At 37.4% G+C, this 15,319-nt stretch overlaps 1 long non-coding RNA gene across 1 annotated transcript; it reads left to right on the top strand.

The window, feature by feature from the left end:
* Positions 1-7,292: 7,292 nt before the first annotated feature.
* LOC107762849 (uncharacterized) lies at positions 7,293-9,359 on the top strand. The gene is made up of 2 exons (XR_001642900.2): positions 7,293-7,727; positions 9,036-9,359. It is a non-coding gene; the product is annotated as an uncharacterized LOC107762849 (long non-coding RNA).
* Positions 9,360-15,319: the final 5,960 nt, after the last annotated feature.

Here is a 15,319-nt window from a genome sequence, read left to right as displayed (position 1 = left end):
ACATATGGTGTTCACTCCCTATTCTCTTTTCCAACATAGGGTCTCCACTCCTTAGTTGATTTTATTTTAGACCAAGGGTCTTCTCTACCTAATCGCTTTTCCAACATAGGGTCTCCAATCCTTAGTTGATGATATTTTAGACCTAGGGTCTTCACTCCCTAGTCGCTTTTCCTACATAGGGTATCCACTCCTTTGTTGATTTTATTTTAGACATAGGATCTCCACTCCCTTGCCGCTTTTCCAATATAGGGTCTCCACACACTAGTTGATTTTATTTTAGACATAGGGTCTCCACTCCCTAGTCGCTTTTCCAACATAGGGTATCCACTCCTTAGTTGATTTTATTTTAGACATAGGGTCTACACTCCCTAGTCGCTTTCCAACATAGGGTCTACACTCCCTAGTCGCTTTTCCAACATAGGGTCTCCACTCCCTAGTTTTTATTTAAGACATAGGGTCTCCACTCCCTAGTCGCTTTTCCAACATAGGGTCTCCACTCCTTAGTTGATTTTATTTTCGACATAGGGTTTTCACTCCCTAGTCGCTTTTCCAACATTGGGTCTCCACTCCCTAGTTGATTTTATTTTAGACATAGGGTCTCCACTCCGTTGTCGCTTTTCCAACATTGGGTCTCCACTCCCTAGTTGATTTTATTTTAGACATAGGGTCTCCTCTCCCTAGTCTCTTTTCCAACATAGGGACTCCACTCCCTAGTTAATGATATTTTAGACATAGGGTCTCCACTCCCTAGTCTCTTTTCCTACATAGGGTCTTCACTCCCTAGTTGATGATATCTTAGACATAGGGTCTCCACTCCCTAGTCTCTTTTACAACATAGGGTCTCCACTCCCTAGTTGATGATATTTCAGACATAGGGTCTCCACTCCCTAGTTGATTTTATTTTATACATAGGGTCTCTACTCCCTAGTCTCTTTTCCAACATAGGGTCTCCACTCCCTAGTTGATGATATTTTATACATAGGGTCTACACTCCCTAGTTGATGATATTTTATACATAGGGTCTCCACTCCCTAGTCTCTTTTCCAACATAGGGTTTCCACTCCCTAATCTCTTTTCCAATATAGGGTCTCCACTCCCTAGTTAATGACATTTTATACATAGGGTCTCCACTCCCTAGTCTCTTTTCAAACATAGGGTCTCCACTCCCTAGTTGATGATATTTTAGACATAGGGTCTCCGCTCCCTAGTCGTTTTTCCAACATAGGGTCTCCACTCCTTAGTTGATTTTATTTTTAGACATAGGGTGTTTACTCCTTAGTCACTTTTCCAATATAGGGACTCCACTACCTAGTTGATTTTATTTTTATACATAGGGTCTCTACTCCCTAGTCGCTTTTCCAACATAGGGCCTTCACTCCCTAGTTGATTTTATTTTAGACATAGGGTCTCCACTCCCTAGTCGCTTTTCCAACATAGAGTCTCCACTCCCTCGTTGATTTTATTTTAGACTTAGGGTCTCCGCTCCCTAGTCGCTTTTTCAACATATGGTCTCCACTCCTTAGTTGCTGATATTTTAGACATAGGGTCTCCACTCCCTAGTCTCTTTTCCAACATAGGGTCTTCACTCCCGAGTTGATGATACTTTAGACATAGGGTCTCCACTCCCTAGTCTCTTTTCCAACATAGGGTCTTCACTCCCTAGTTGATTTTGTTATAGACTTATGGTCTCCACTCCATAGTCTCTTTTCCAACATATGGTCTCCACTCCCTAGTTGATGATATTTTATACATAGGGTCTCCACTCCCTAGTCTCTTTTCCAACATAGGGTCTTCACTCCCGAGTTGATGATACTTTAGACATAGGGTCTCCACTCACTAGTTGATTTTATTTGAGACATAGCGTCTCAACTCCCTAGTCTCTTTTCCAACATAGGGTCTCCACTTCCTAGTTGATGATATTTTATACATAGGGTCTCAACTCCCTAGTCTCTTTTCCAACATAGAGTCTCCACTCCCTAGTTGATGATATTTTAGACATGGGGTCTCCACTCCCTTGTCTCTTTTCCATTATAGGGTCTCCACTCCCTCATATATGATATTTTAGACCTAATGTCTTCACTACCTAGTCGCTTTTCCAACATAGGGTCTCCAATCCTTCGTTGATGATATTTTAGACCTAGGGTCTTCACTCCCTAGTCGCTTTTCCTACATAGGGTATCCACTCCTTTGTTGATTTTACTTTTGACATAGGATCTCCACTCCCTAGCCGCTTTTCAAATATAGGGTCTCCATACACTAGTTGATTTTATTTTAGACATAGGGTCTCCACTCCCTAGTCGCTTTTCCAACATAGGGTATCCACTCCAGTTGATTTTATTTTAGACATACGGTCTACACTCCCTAGTCGCTTTTCCAACATAGGGTCTCCACTTCATAGTTGATTTTATTTAAGACATAGGGTCTCCACTCCGTTGTCGCTTTTCCAACATAAGGTCTCCACTCCCTAGTTGATTTTATTTAAGACATAGGGTCTCCACTCCCTAGTAATTTTTCCAACATAGGGTCTCCACTCCCTAGTTGATTTTATTTTAGACATAGGAACTCCACTCCCTAGTCGCTTTTCAAACATAGGGTCTCCACTCCCTAGTCGCTTTTCAAACATAGGGTCTCCACTCCCTAGTTGATTTTTATTTTAGACACAGGGTCTCCATTGTCTAGTCGCTTTTCCAACATAGGGTATCCACACCTTAGTTGACTTTATTTTAGCCATAAGGTCTCCACTCCCTAGTCGCTTTTCCAACATAGGGTCTCTACTCCCTAGTTGATTTTATTTAAGATATAGGGTCTCCACTCCCTAGTCGCTTTTCCAACATAGGGTCTCCACTCCTTAGTTGATTTTATTTTAGACATAGGGTCTTCACTCCCTAGTCTCATTTCCAACTTAGGGTCTCCACTCCCTTGTTGATTTTATTTTAGACATAGGATCACTACTCCATAGTTGCATTTCCAACATAAGGTATCCATTCCTTAGTTGATTTTAATTTAGACATAGGGTCTCCACTCCCTAGTCGCTTTTCCAACATAGGGTCCCCACTCCCTAGTTGATTTTATTTAAGACATAGGGCATCCACTCTCTAGTCACATTTCCAACATAGGGTCTCCACTCCTTAGTTGATTTTATTTTAGACATATGGTGTTCACTCCCTATTCTCTTTTCCAACATAGGGTCTCCACTCCTTAGTTGATTTTATTTTAGACCAAGGGTCTTCTCTACCTAATCGCTTTTCCAACATAGGGTCTCCAATCCTTAGTTGATGATATTTTAGACCTAGGGTCTTCACTCCCTAGTCGCTTTTCCTACATAGGGTATCCACTCCTTTGTTGATTTTATTTTAGACATAGGATCTCCACTCCCTTGCCGCTTTTCCAATATAGGGTCTCCACACACTAGTTGATTTTATTTTAGACATAGGGTCTCCACTCCCTAGTCGCTTTTCCAACATAGGGTATCCACTCCTTAGTTGATTTTATTTTAGACATAGGGTCTACACTCCCTAGTCGCTTTCCAACATAGGGTCTACACTCCCTAGTCGCTTTTCCAACATAGGGTCTCCACTCCCTAGTTTTTATTTAAGACATAGGGTCTCCACTCCCTAGTCGCTTTTCCAACATAGGGTCTCCACTCCTTAGTTGATTTTATTTTCGACATAGGGTTTTCACTCCCTAGTCGCTTTTCCAACATTGGGTCTCCACTCCCTAGTTGATTTTATTTTAGACATAGGGTCTCCACTCCGTTGTCGCTTTTCCAACATTGGGTCTCCACTCCCTAGTTGATTTTATTTTAGACATAGGGTCTCCTCTCCCTAGTCTCTTTTCCAACATAGGGACTCCACTCCCTAGTTAATGATATTTTAGACATAGGGTCTCCACTCCCTAGTCTCTTTTCCTACATAGGGTCTTCACTCCCTAGTTGATGATATCTTAGACATAGGGTCTCCACTCCCTAGTCTCTTTTACAACATAGGGTCTCCACTCCCTAGTTGATGATATTTCAGACATAGGGTCTCCACTCCCTAGTTGATTTTATTTTATACATAGGGTCTCTACTCCCTAGTCTCTTTTCCAACATAGGGTCTCCACTCCCTAGTTGATGATATTTTATACATAGGGTCTACACTCCCTAGTTGATGATATTTTATACATAGGGTCTCCACTCCCTAGTCTCTTTTCCAACATAGGGTTTCCACTCCCTAATCTCTTTTCCAATATAGGGTCTCCACTCCCTAGTTAATGACATTTTATACATAGGGTCTCCACTCCCTAGTCTCTTTTCAAACATAGGGTCTCCACTCCCTAGTTGATGATATTTTAGACATAGGGTCTCCGCTCCCTAGTCGTTTTTCCAACATAGGGTCTCCACTCCTTAGTTGATTTTATTTTTAGACATAGGGTGTTTACTCCTTAGTCACTTTTCCAATATAGGGACTCCACTACCTAGTTGATTTTATTTTTATACATAGGGTCTCTACTCCCTAGTCGCTTTTCCAACATAGGGCCTTCACTCCCTAGTTGATTTTATTTTAGACATAGGGTCTCCACTCCCTAGTCGCTTTTCCAACATAGAGTCTCCACTCCCTCGTTGATTTTATTTTAGACTTAGGGTCTCCGCTCCCTAGTCGCTTTTTCAACATATGGTCTCCACTCCTTAGTTGCTGATATTTTAGACATAGGGTCTCCACTCCCTAGTCTCTTTTCCAACATAGGGTCTTCACTCCCGAGTTGATGATACTTTAGACATAGGGTCTCCACTCCCTAGTCTCTTTTCCAACATAGGGTCTTCACTCCCTAGTTGATTTTGTTATAGACTTATGGTCTCCACTCCATAGTCTCTTTTCCAACATATGGTCTCCACTCCCTAGTTGATGATATTTTATACATAGGGTCTCCACTCCCTAGTCTCTTTTCCAACATAGGGTCTTCACTCCCGAGTTGATGATACTTTAGACATAGGGTCTCCACTCACTAGTTGATTTTATTTGAGACATAGCGTCTCAACTCCCTAGTCTCTTTTCCAACATAGGGTCTCCACTTCCTAGTTGATGATATTTTATACATAGGGTCTCAACTCCCTAGTCTCTTTTCCAACATAGAGTCTCCACTCCCTAGTTGATGATATTTTAGACATGGGGTCTCCACTCCCTTGTCTCTTTTCCATTATAGGGTCTCCACTCCCTCATATATGATATTTTAGACATAGGGTCTTCACTCCCTAGTCTCTTTTCCAACATAGGGTCTCCACTACCTAGTTGATGATATTTTAGATATAGAGTCTCCTTTCACTAGTCGCTTTTCCAACATAGGGTCTCCACTCCTAAGTTGATTTTATTTTTAGACATAGGGTCTTCACTCCCTAGTCGATTTTCCAACATAGGGTCTCCACTCTCTAGTTGATTTTATTTTTAGACATAGGGTCTCTACTCCCTAATCGCTTTTCCAACATAGGGTCTTAAGTCCCTAGTTGATTTTATTTTAGACATAGGGTCTCCACTTCCTAGTCACTTTTCCAACATTGGGTCTCCACTCCCTAGTTGAGTTTATTTTAGACATAGGGTCTCCACTCCCTAGTCATTTTTCCAACATAGGGTCTCCACTCCCTAGTTGATTTTATTTTAGACATACGGTCTCCACTCCCTAGTCGCTTTTCCAACATTGGGTCTCCACTCCCTAGTTGATTTTATTTTTAGACGTAGGGTTTCCACTCCCTAGTCGGTTTCCAACATAGGGTCTCCACTCCCTAGTTGATTTTATTTTTAGACATAAGGTCTCCACTCCCTAGTCGCTTTTCCAACATAGGGTCTCCACTCCCTAGTTGATTTTATTTTAGACATAGGGTCTCCACTCCCTAGTTGATTTTATTTTGACATAAGGTTTCCACTCCTTAGTCCATGTTTTCCCAGGGTACACCAATCCCAGCCTTTTATTGCTTTCAATAATGAAGTTGTATAGAGTTTTATTACAAATAACTCACGAAACTTTCCTAGTAAAAACTGGGGTAGAAAACTTTCATTCGTTCGTTTTGTTTTGGGTGTCTGAGCAGGTTTTACCTCGAGGCACAGGGGTTCGAGATGACCGAAAGAAGAAGTCTCATCCAGAATAAAAGAAAAAAGTGAACCCAAAGTGCAAAAGTTGACGAAAAGATGTAGATTGCTCCAGACATGAGTAAAGTCACGAGCATTGCATGTCTCGTTTCGATTAGAAGAAGTCATAGAAGAATGAACTAGCACCTGCAGCTAGCAAGCATCAATATTCAGATCAGAGTCTGCGTGAAGAACCAACCAAGACTCAATATCAAGCTTCAAGAGACTTATAGATAGAAATCTTGTAACTCATAGCTGATAGGCTTGTTTAGTTTCTTTTCATTTTGATTTTGGTGTAATACAGAGTTCAGCAAGCAGCAACAGCAGCAACAGCAGTGAAATCACAGCTCTTCGGTAGTCCTAGTTACCAAAATTTTTAGAACTATACTGGCTTGATTCCTTTATAGCCAAGAATATGTAGGCAACCTCTAAAACAAGGTTCGGTCAAACATTTTCAATATGCTTCCTATGGAGTATCAAACGGGTAAACATTGCTCGTAATTGCTCACTTTATCTTTTACTGTAACTCTTCATGTTTCCGAGCAAAAAGTGGCAGTTGTGAGCACGTAATTTTTGCCCCGCAAAAAAAATACTCCCACAAAATCCAAAAAAAAAAAAAGTCTTAGTTGTTTTGATTTTTATAGAATTTTTTGGGATTTTTTTTTAATTGTTTGTTTGTATTTAGTTGCATTTTTGTGCATTTTAAAACCATAGAAAATCATTAAAACAATGTTCAACTATTCACCTCATAGCATGTAGATCTTAATTGCATTTAGGATTTAATTATGTTAATTAAGTGCATTAGCAAGTGAAAATCACAAAAATACAATGGTCATATTTACGTTTTAGCTTTTAGTTTTAAATTAATTAGTGTTAAGTTAATGGAAAATAAATAAGTAAGGTTAATTTTAAAAATTAGACTAAGTTAGGATTTAATTTTGGATTTTATTTAATTTGTTTAGGATTTAAAAAATCAACGAAAAAGAAAGAAAGAAAGGAAAGGCTTTGCTTGGTTTTATTTCGAATTTGGGCCAAAGCAATTTCAGTTGGCCCAATTGCCCACAAACCCCACACTGCCCAGCCCAATCTCCATAAACCCAATCCGGTTTAGCTCCCTAACACCCCCAAACGACGCCTTTTTAGTAACGTGTAATCCTGGCCGTTCATTTGATCAAATCCTACGGTCAGGAACTAAGCTCCTCCTCCCCTTAAATCTGTCTGAATAACCCTCTTAAACCCTTAGAGATCAACTCACTTCCATCTCCTAACCCTAGTCCTTCTCTCTCTAGCGAACCCTAGCCGCCCTAAAATCCACACTGGTGGTCACCACCCCAAGCACCCCCAAATCTTTATCCTACACTCCCCATTCCTCCTAATATGTAATCCCCTATCAATTTCTCTAGAAACCTCCCCAAAATCCATAATTTCCAGATCCAAGAACCCCAAAAAACCTAGTTCCACCTTTTTCAATTCTTGAAGTTTTGAGAACACAATTCGAGTTGAAACTCACATTAATTGTTTGTTCTCAACCAGAACAATCGATTGACGTTACTTTCGGCTCATTTCAAAAGTATTCGGACTTAGTGGTTGACTAAACGTTTGGCACAAGGCCTTCTTGTTATGTTTTAGGTAATCTTGTGTCCTTTTTTTGTTTCCTTTTCTTCGGTTTTCACGAGTTTTAATCTTTTTTTTTTTTACTTGTCAGCATGTTAGGATTTGATGTCATTTGATTATGTGTTTGCATAATTTAATTAATAGTTTAATTGCATGACTTTGATTAGTTAATTACTTTAGGTTAATCATCAAAATTTTTTTAGGTTGTAAGTATTTTCTGTTTTGAATAGCATAATTCTTTCCCCATTCTTGTTTCTTTTGTTCCTCTAATTAATTGTATCTTAGCTGTTTTTTGTTTAATTAGACTAGTCTTGTTAATTGCCCTACGTTGGTATTTAGGTCTAAAAAGAGGGGGTTGAGAGAGATAGAAAGTAAGGAATCTTTTGTTGAGCTGTTAAGAATTGTTAGCAGGTATTAGAAGGGATTAAAGTACAATTAGATAAAACTTGGGGTGAAAAAGAGGTAAAAACAAAAGTAAAAAGAGCTGGAAAATAAGAAGAAGCTTCTGGATGATGGACGACAGTTGTCCAAATTTATTAAGGGAAAGATGCTGAAAATTAGATAAACATCTGAAAATAGAACAGCTGTCCATTTTGGTTGAAAAAAAAGATGCCTCATCCCCTAATTTTCAGCTGACATTCCATATATTCCCTCCCATTTTCCCTCATATAGGACACCCTCCTACACTCTATAAAAGATACCTCACACTCCTTCACACAGAGGTGTATTCACCCTGCTTTCCTCTAAAAGAATACACTCGCAGAAAGCTTCTGAGAAATCAAAAAACTTCTAAATCTGAGATCTTAAGCAGAAAATTCCAAAAAAAAAGAGAAAACAAAAGGAAAACAGAATAGAGAAACGATTTATGTGTTTGCTCAAGTCTGTGGCTGGTTGTTTCATTTTCTGGGTTCATAGATGCTATTTTGGTGTTAAAGTGTTGTTGAATCTGACGCTTCTACTCTTGCTGAGCTCCAGTTTTCCTTTCTCTAGCCTTATTTGCCTATTCTAAGTTGCACTACTACTGTTAAGGTATGTGCTTGTGGTCTCAAATAATTTAATCACTATTTGAATATCATATTGCTATGAAATCTCAGTTGTCTGTTCATTTACATGTATACTGAATGCTCTTTCATATTTGACTGCAAGTGTGAGTTCGGTTTGAAGTACCTGATGTGATGAATGCCTAAAACCATACAAGAAATTTGAATAATAATAAGAAACAATCAGGAAATCTATTTTGTTTTATTTTTATCTTTGTTTGTCAAAATTTTGAGTTGCTATTGATGGATTCCTTACGCATGAAGTTCTGCAATTTCCCTGTAGGTTTGTGGTTTGTGGTTTAAGAAGTAACACGCCAAAAGTGTTGGTGACGAATTTAGAAATCTGACCAGTGCTTGGCCTGATTTTTTAAAGTTCCACCACTTGAAAGTGGTCATTTGTGTAATAGTTTAATTCTAGTTTAGTATAGTTCCTAGTACAGAAATGTAATAATCTGGTTCATCATTAGTGAATGTAGTTGTGTCGAGTCAGTAGATTGATAGTTATTTCAAACCATGGAACGCTGTTGTATAGCAATTCAGTATGAGTTTAGTGTTTATATCTGTTGAAATGCTTAACTGTGGTAGTGAAGTATAGATATAATTCTTCCTGGCATTTGTTAAGCTGATTGCATGCTGAATTTCATTTTTGTAGAAGAACCTGTTTGTTTCAGTAGTTATTGTTTTCTTGCAAAGTTTTGGGTCTGGCCACTATTCAGGCCCACTTTGGAACACCTTATGGATTGAAGTTTAATTTATGGCAATAAAGGGGGCTGCCAAGCCCGATTTTGTCAGGCTCACACTTTATATTAATAAAATGGCTCTTTGTTTTTGTAATAGGCCGACACATGAGTTTAGGTTTTTTTCAAATTGTTATTATCTTTTAAAGTTTTTTTTACACACTTGATCCTTTTTAACTATTATTTAAAAAAAATAGAATCATTTATTATTTATTCCATAAAAAGCACTTTTTTCTCATTATTAGCATATTATAAAAATTAAGCCCAACATTCATCTTCTTCACTCCATTTTTTAAAATTTGATGCATATGTGAATGCCATCTAAATTCAAGATGTATTGATTTATACATCTTTTTACGTTGTATATTAAGTATCACTTTAATTCAGAATATATTTTTATATATATAATTTTTGTATATTTATTTGTGAAGTGCCATCTTATTTTAAGATGTATTTTTAATTTATATATCAAATATATTTTATATGTCAAGTGCCATTTTAATTCTTGTGATGTAGGTCATCTTAGGTTTCAGAACCTAATTCTGTGTTTCGAGGTCTCAAAAACCTTATTTTAGCCTTCCTCAATTTGCGTGTACAATCCAGGTGTTCTTCGGAAGGCTTATATGTTAAAAACTAAAAAAAATATGAAATTTTAGACTTAAAAATTAATTTGAGTTGACTTCGGTCAACGTTTTGAGTAAACGGATCCGGATCCGTATTTTGACGGTCGCAGTGGGTCCGTGTCGAAATATGGGACCTGAACATATGCCCGAAATCGAATTCGGAAGTCTCCATCTCGAATTATGAATTTTTGTTGAAAATTAAAAATCTGAAAGTTTAATGGATTTTAAAAATTAACTGAGGTTTGGTTTTGTTGATACTGGGTCCGTATTTTGGTTTCGGAGCCCGGTACAGGTCCACTATAATATTTATGATTTGCTGTCGAATTTGATGAGAAACGGAGTTGGTTTGACGTGATTCGTACGTCCAGTTGTTAATATAGAAATTCTAAAGTTTCTTGAAAATTTTATTTGATTTTGGTGTTCGATTCATACTTCTAGGTGTTATTGCAGGCCTACAGTTTCGAATAGACTACAGAGTGAAAATTGGACTTAGAGCATTGCTGGTGTGCTTCAGTTTTATTGCAGGCCTCAGACCTCGCAATTGCGAGGTCAATCATCGCAATTGCGACCACTGAAGGGTTCGCATTTGCGAGCTACTCATCGCATTTGCGAAGAGTAGCTTGGAAGGCCTGAGTTCGTATTTGCGAACAAAGCTTGGCATTTGCGAAGAGGGACATGGGGAGACAGTGATCGCAAATGCGATCAAATGGTCACATTTGCGGAGATCATTGTTCGTAATTGCGAACCATTCTTCGCATTTGCGAAGAAAGCAGAAGTGTGGAGAGCTTCGCATTTACGGGGTTCACATTTGCGAACCCCGGGTAGCAAATGCGACATTTGCACCTGATCAAATATGACTTAGACGGGATTTTTGGTTCATTCTTTAAATTTGCAAACTCAAGAACCCTAGAGAAAATTTTCCAGAGAACTTTTCTTCCCCAAATCATTGGTAAGTGATTCTAAACTAGTTTCTTTCAATCTTTCACTACTTTTCCTAAAATTTCAACCTAAAATCTAAAGTTTTCATGGTAGAAATTGGGGGGTTTGGGTAGAATTAGGAATTTTTGAAAAACATGGGGATTTAGACCTCAAATTGAGGTCGGATTCCAAAACAAATTACATAACCGGGCTTGGGATGAATGGGTAATCGAATTTTGGTCCAAATTTCGGGTTTGGACCAAGCGGGCCCGGGTGTTGACTTTTGTAGTTTTGTTGACTTTTTCAATAATGGCCTAAATTGAATTCTTTACAATCGTGGGTAGTTCCTAAGGCTTAAATTGAATCGTTTGGTTCGTAAATTGCTAGATTCTATTTATTCGGAGGCTTGTTTGAAAGGAAAAGTCATGGCTGATCTTTGAGTTTGGTCTTCGGAGCGAGATAAGTGTCATGGTTAACCTTGACTTGAGGGAATACGACTTGTTTGTCTATTTGCTACATGTTTAAATATTGGGGAACCTCGTATATGTGAGGTGACAAGTACTTATGCATTGTAGTCGGGTTAAAGCATGCAGACGGGGCTTGGTTTCTTGCAATTATAGCTTCATTTGTTCATATTATCCATGTTTAGACTAGTATTGTTAAATTGATCGTTCTTATCATATTTACGGATCTTCTGGTGATAATTGAGTATTGATTCCGAAGTTGAGGTTGATATTGTGGAACCAAATGTTGAAGTAAGGCTTGTACTTGTTATTCTATCTCTCTGTTGTTATTTGTTCATTGTATTATAGTAAAGGGGAGTGTTAATGCACGACGGGTGATGTCGTGCCATATTGTGAGTGTTAATACACGAAGGGTGATGCCGTTTCATATTGTGAGTGTTAATGCACGAAGGGTGATGCCGTGCCATATTGTGAGTGTTAATGAAGGGTGTTGCCGTATCGTTTCTATTGATTTTATGGTGAGGTTGAGAGTAAAAGCACGAAGGGTGATACCGTACATTTTTTCTTTACTGTGTTTACTTGTTCTTATTGGTCCATAGTATATTGGCGGTTCAAGTTACCATTCTACTGTAGCTCTCTATCTCGTATTCCCCTCAGCATGTTTCTCCCTCCCAATAGTACATGTTTAGCTGTTATTTGTACATATAGTGTTAAATTGCACATGTTTGTTATGTAGGTGTCTTTTCATAGCCTCGTCACTATTTCGTCGAGGTTAGGCTCGACACTTATCAGTACATGGGGTCGGTTGTACTGATACTGCACTCTGTACTTCCTGTGCAGATTTTGGTATTTGTCCCAGCTGATCGAGAGGCGTAGCAGCTCGGTCTGGTTCATCGGAGACTCAAGGTAGATCTGTTGGCGTTCGCAGACCTTGAAGTCCGCGTCTATCTTTTCTGTTTTTTTTCTTTACTGTCTCTTTCGTTCAAACAATTGTATTTCTTTCAGACTGTTACTTGTTGTAAATCCTAAAAGTTCGTGAATTGTGACTCTAGATCGGGGTGGTAGTAATTAATGAACTTTTTATATTATTCCGCACTCGCTGTATTTTATTTTAGCTTATTTGCTGTTATTTACTGAATTGAATAAGGATTGGTTTAATGATTCTCTAACGCCTAGCAAGTGAAATGTTAGGCGCCATCATGATCCTGACGGTGGGAATTCCGGATCGTAACAGGATTCAGGATGTATTTTATATATATATATATATATATATATATATATATATATATATATATATATATATATTTTGTATATTTATATGCCATCTTAAATAAATTTAACATATACATTTTATGTATATTTCACATATCTAAGTGTCATCTTAATTGAAGATGTATTTTTTATGTATATGTTTTGTATATTTTATATGTGTTAATTCAATATATATATTTTTTATATATGTTTTGTATATATTAACGTATATTATTATCAAAGTAATATATTTATGTTAAGAAAGAAAGAAAGAAAGAAGGAAGAGAAAAACTTAAGAAAGATAATTAAAAAGAAAACGAATGGAATAAATTTAGAAAATATATTAGTTTCGGCAGAAAATAAAATTAAGAAGATGAAGAAAAAGAAGAAAAGCTAATAGATAAAGAGAAAAAAAGGCATGATTTTTGTACAAAGAATTATTAACTTTCTATTCAAATTGCTTATATTTAGAGATTAATAATTAATATTCCTATTTTAATGGAACTGTGTGCTACAAATATAAATATTTTCCTGTCATAACTATAATATTGGATTTCATGCTACGAATTTATTACATTTTTTTTAAATTGTGATACTTACGTAAAGTTTCCTTATTTTTTATGACCCAAACCAGCCCATAAAATATCCATTATATCCAAATCTGCCCACGTAAAAAGCAAAGTCTAATAGACGCTGCTATTTGGCTCGATCAACCCACGCTGCCAGTCTTCCTTAAAGTTAAAACATACATCTTTTTCCAACTGTCAACATCTGGACCTTTACTACAACAATCTCAAAGACTCAAGCCATAGAAAAATAATTACTTCACAAATATCATAGGATGCTTTAGGCGCGTTCTAATCTATTATTGTGATTGTGTATATGTTCGCGTGACAAAATTATGATTCTTTCCAAAATAAATCAAAGTACGCGTTCGCGCAATTTTGGTCAAACAATTTTGATAATTAATAAAGCGTGATTGATTGTGTACACGTACGCGTGACATGATTTTAGCGGGCCAAATAAAACGGATTTACACACATGTGATCCGTTTCAAGGATAAATTCATAAATAAAAGCTGTAAAAGGAAAAATACACATAGGTTCTAAAATACGTAATTAAATAATTAGTTAAACAAGGTATGATTAAAGCGACCGCGCTAAAACTACAGAACTTGGGAGTGCCTCACACCTTCTCCCGGGTTAATAGAATTTCTTACCCAATCTTCTGTGTTTCGCGGACCGTAAAACAGAGTCAATTTCCTCAATTTGAGATTTAAAATAAACCGGTGACTTGGGAGAAGATCGTTTTTGTTTTTCATTCTTCTCTCTCTCGATCTCGATCTGTTTTCCCCTCACCTCTTTTCGTGTATTTGTGTGTGTTCAAGCTAGAGAAGAGAGGTTGCCTTTTTTATTTTATTTTTTTCGTGTGTTGTTGCACAGTTTGTTTAATCTTAGGAGAAAGATTCATCAGACTAAGACGTTTATCCTAGGAGAAAGATTTATCCAACTACGTTTTTTCTTTCTTTGTTTTTTTTAATCTTAGGAGAAAGATTCATCACACTAAGATTTCTATCCTATGAGAAAATTCATCAAACTAGGTTTTATTTATCTTAGAAAAAAATTTCTCAGACTAAGATTTTTTATTAGGAGAAAATTCCATCAGACTAGGATGCATTACCCTAGGAGGAAAATGCAAAGAGCAATGGCATGATTTTATGTATATTAGCAAGACAATTAAAGGCAAATATTTGAGAAACTTCCATTTGACATCTCTTCTCTTCTCTTCTCTTCTTTTTCTTTTCTTTTTTTTTTTCATTTTTCATCCTTTTTTTCATTTTTTTATCTCTTTTCTTTTCCCTTTTTTTTGAACCACTTTTCTTGCACTGCTTTGTTCCTGTTTCAAACAAAGAAAATTTTTGTGGGTTTCAAAAGTGGCGGTCGATTTGTGGTCTTGATGTCTTTAGCAGCTTGGCTTTGTGATCATCCAACTTTGGAAGACCGACTGCATTGGTAGTTGGCCGCGCTGCTGGAAAACTTTGTTGTTGCTTTCAAGAGTCTTTTGCTCCATATCAATCCTGATTGTTTCACACCTAGTACCATTTGTATTTGTGGTTCAATCAACCTCATCCCAACTGGAGATCTTTTCTTAGGTGACCATTTCTGATATCTTAAACGGCTTCTCGCTTTTTGAGCAATTTGTTTGTCAGAGAGAATTGCAACTGGGTATGCGCCTTTTGCATGATGTGCACACTTCATAGTCTCTGTTCAGTATTACAGGGAACCCGTAATCAATCTTGCGGTCTTTTCTTTGCTTGCTTTTGACAAGTAGGCAGACATAAATATCTTTCTGGGGAACCTTTGTACCGCACAAATAATCAAGACATGCCGACTGTAATAACTGAGTGTGCTGGCCAAATTTATTTTGTGCAGCTGAAAAGCTGGTAGCAGATTTTGAAATCTTTTCTTGCTTGTTTTGAAAAAGACTGACTCAAAGAAAAAGACATCATGATGCGAAGAAATAATATTAACAAAAGATGCCCTCATCAAGAAGGAAAGAAGGAAGAGGTTTTTT

Source organism: Nicotiana tabacum, chromosome 15 (assembly GCF_000715075.1).
Source record: "Nicotiana tabacum cultivar K326 chromosome 15, ASM71507v2, whole genome shotgun sequence".
Classification (NCBI taxonomy): domain Eukaryota; kingdom Viridiplantae; phylum Streptophyta; class Magnoliopsida; order Solanales; family Solanaceae; genus Nicotiana; species Nicotiana tabacum.
This window is presented reverse-complemented; position numbering and strand designations above follow the sequence as displayed.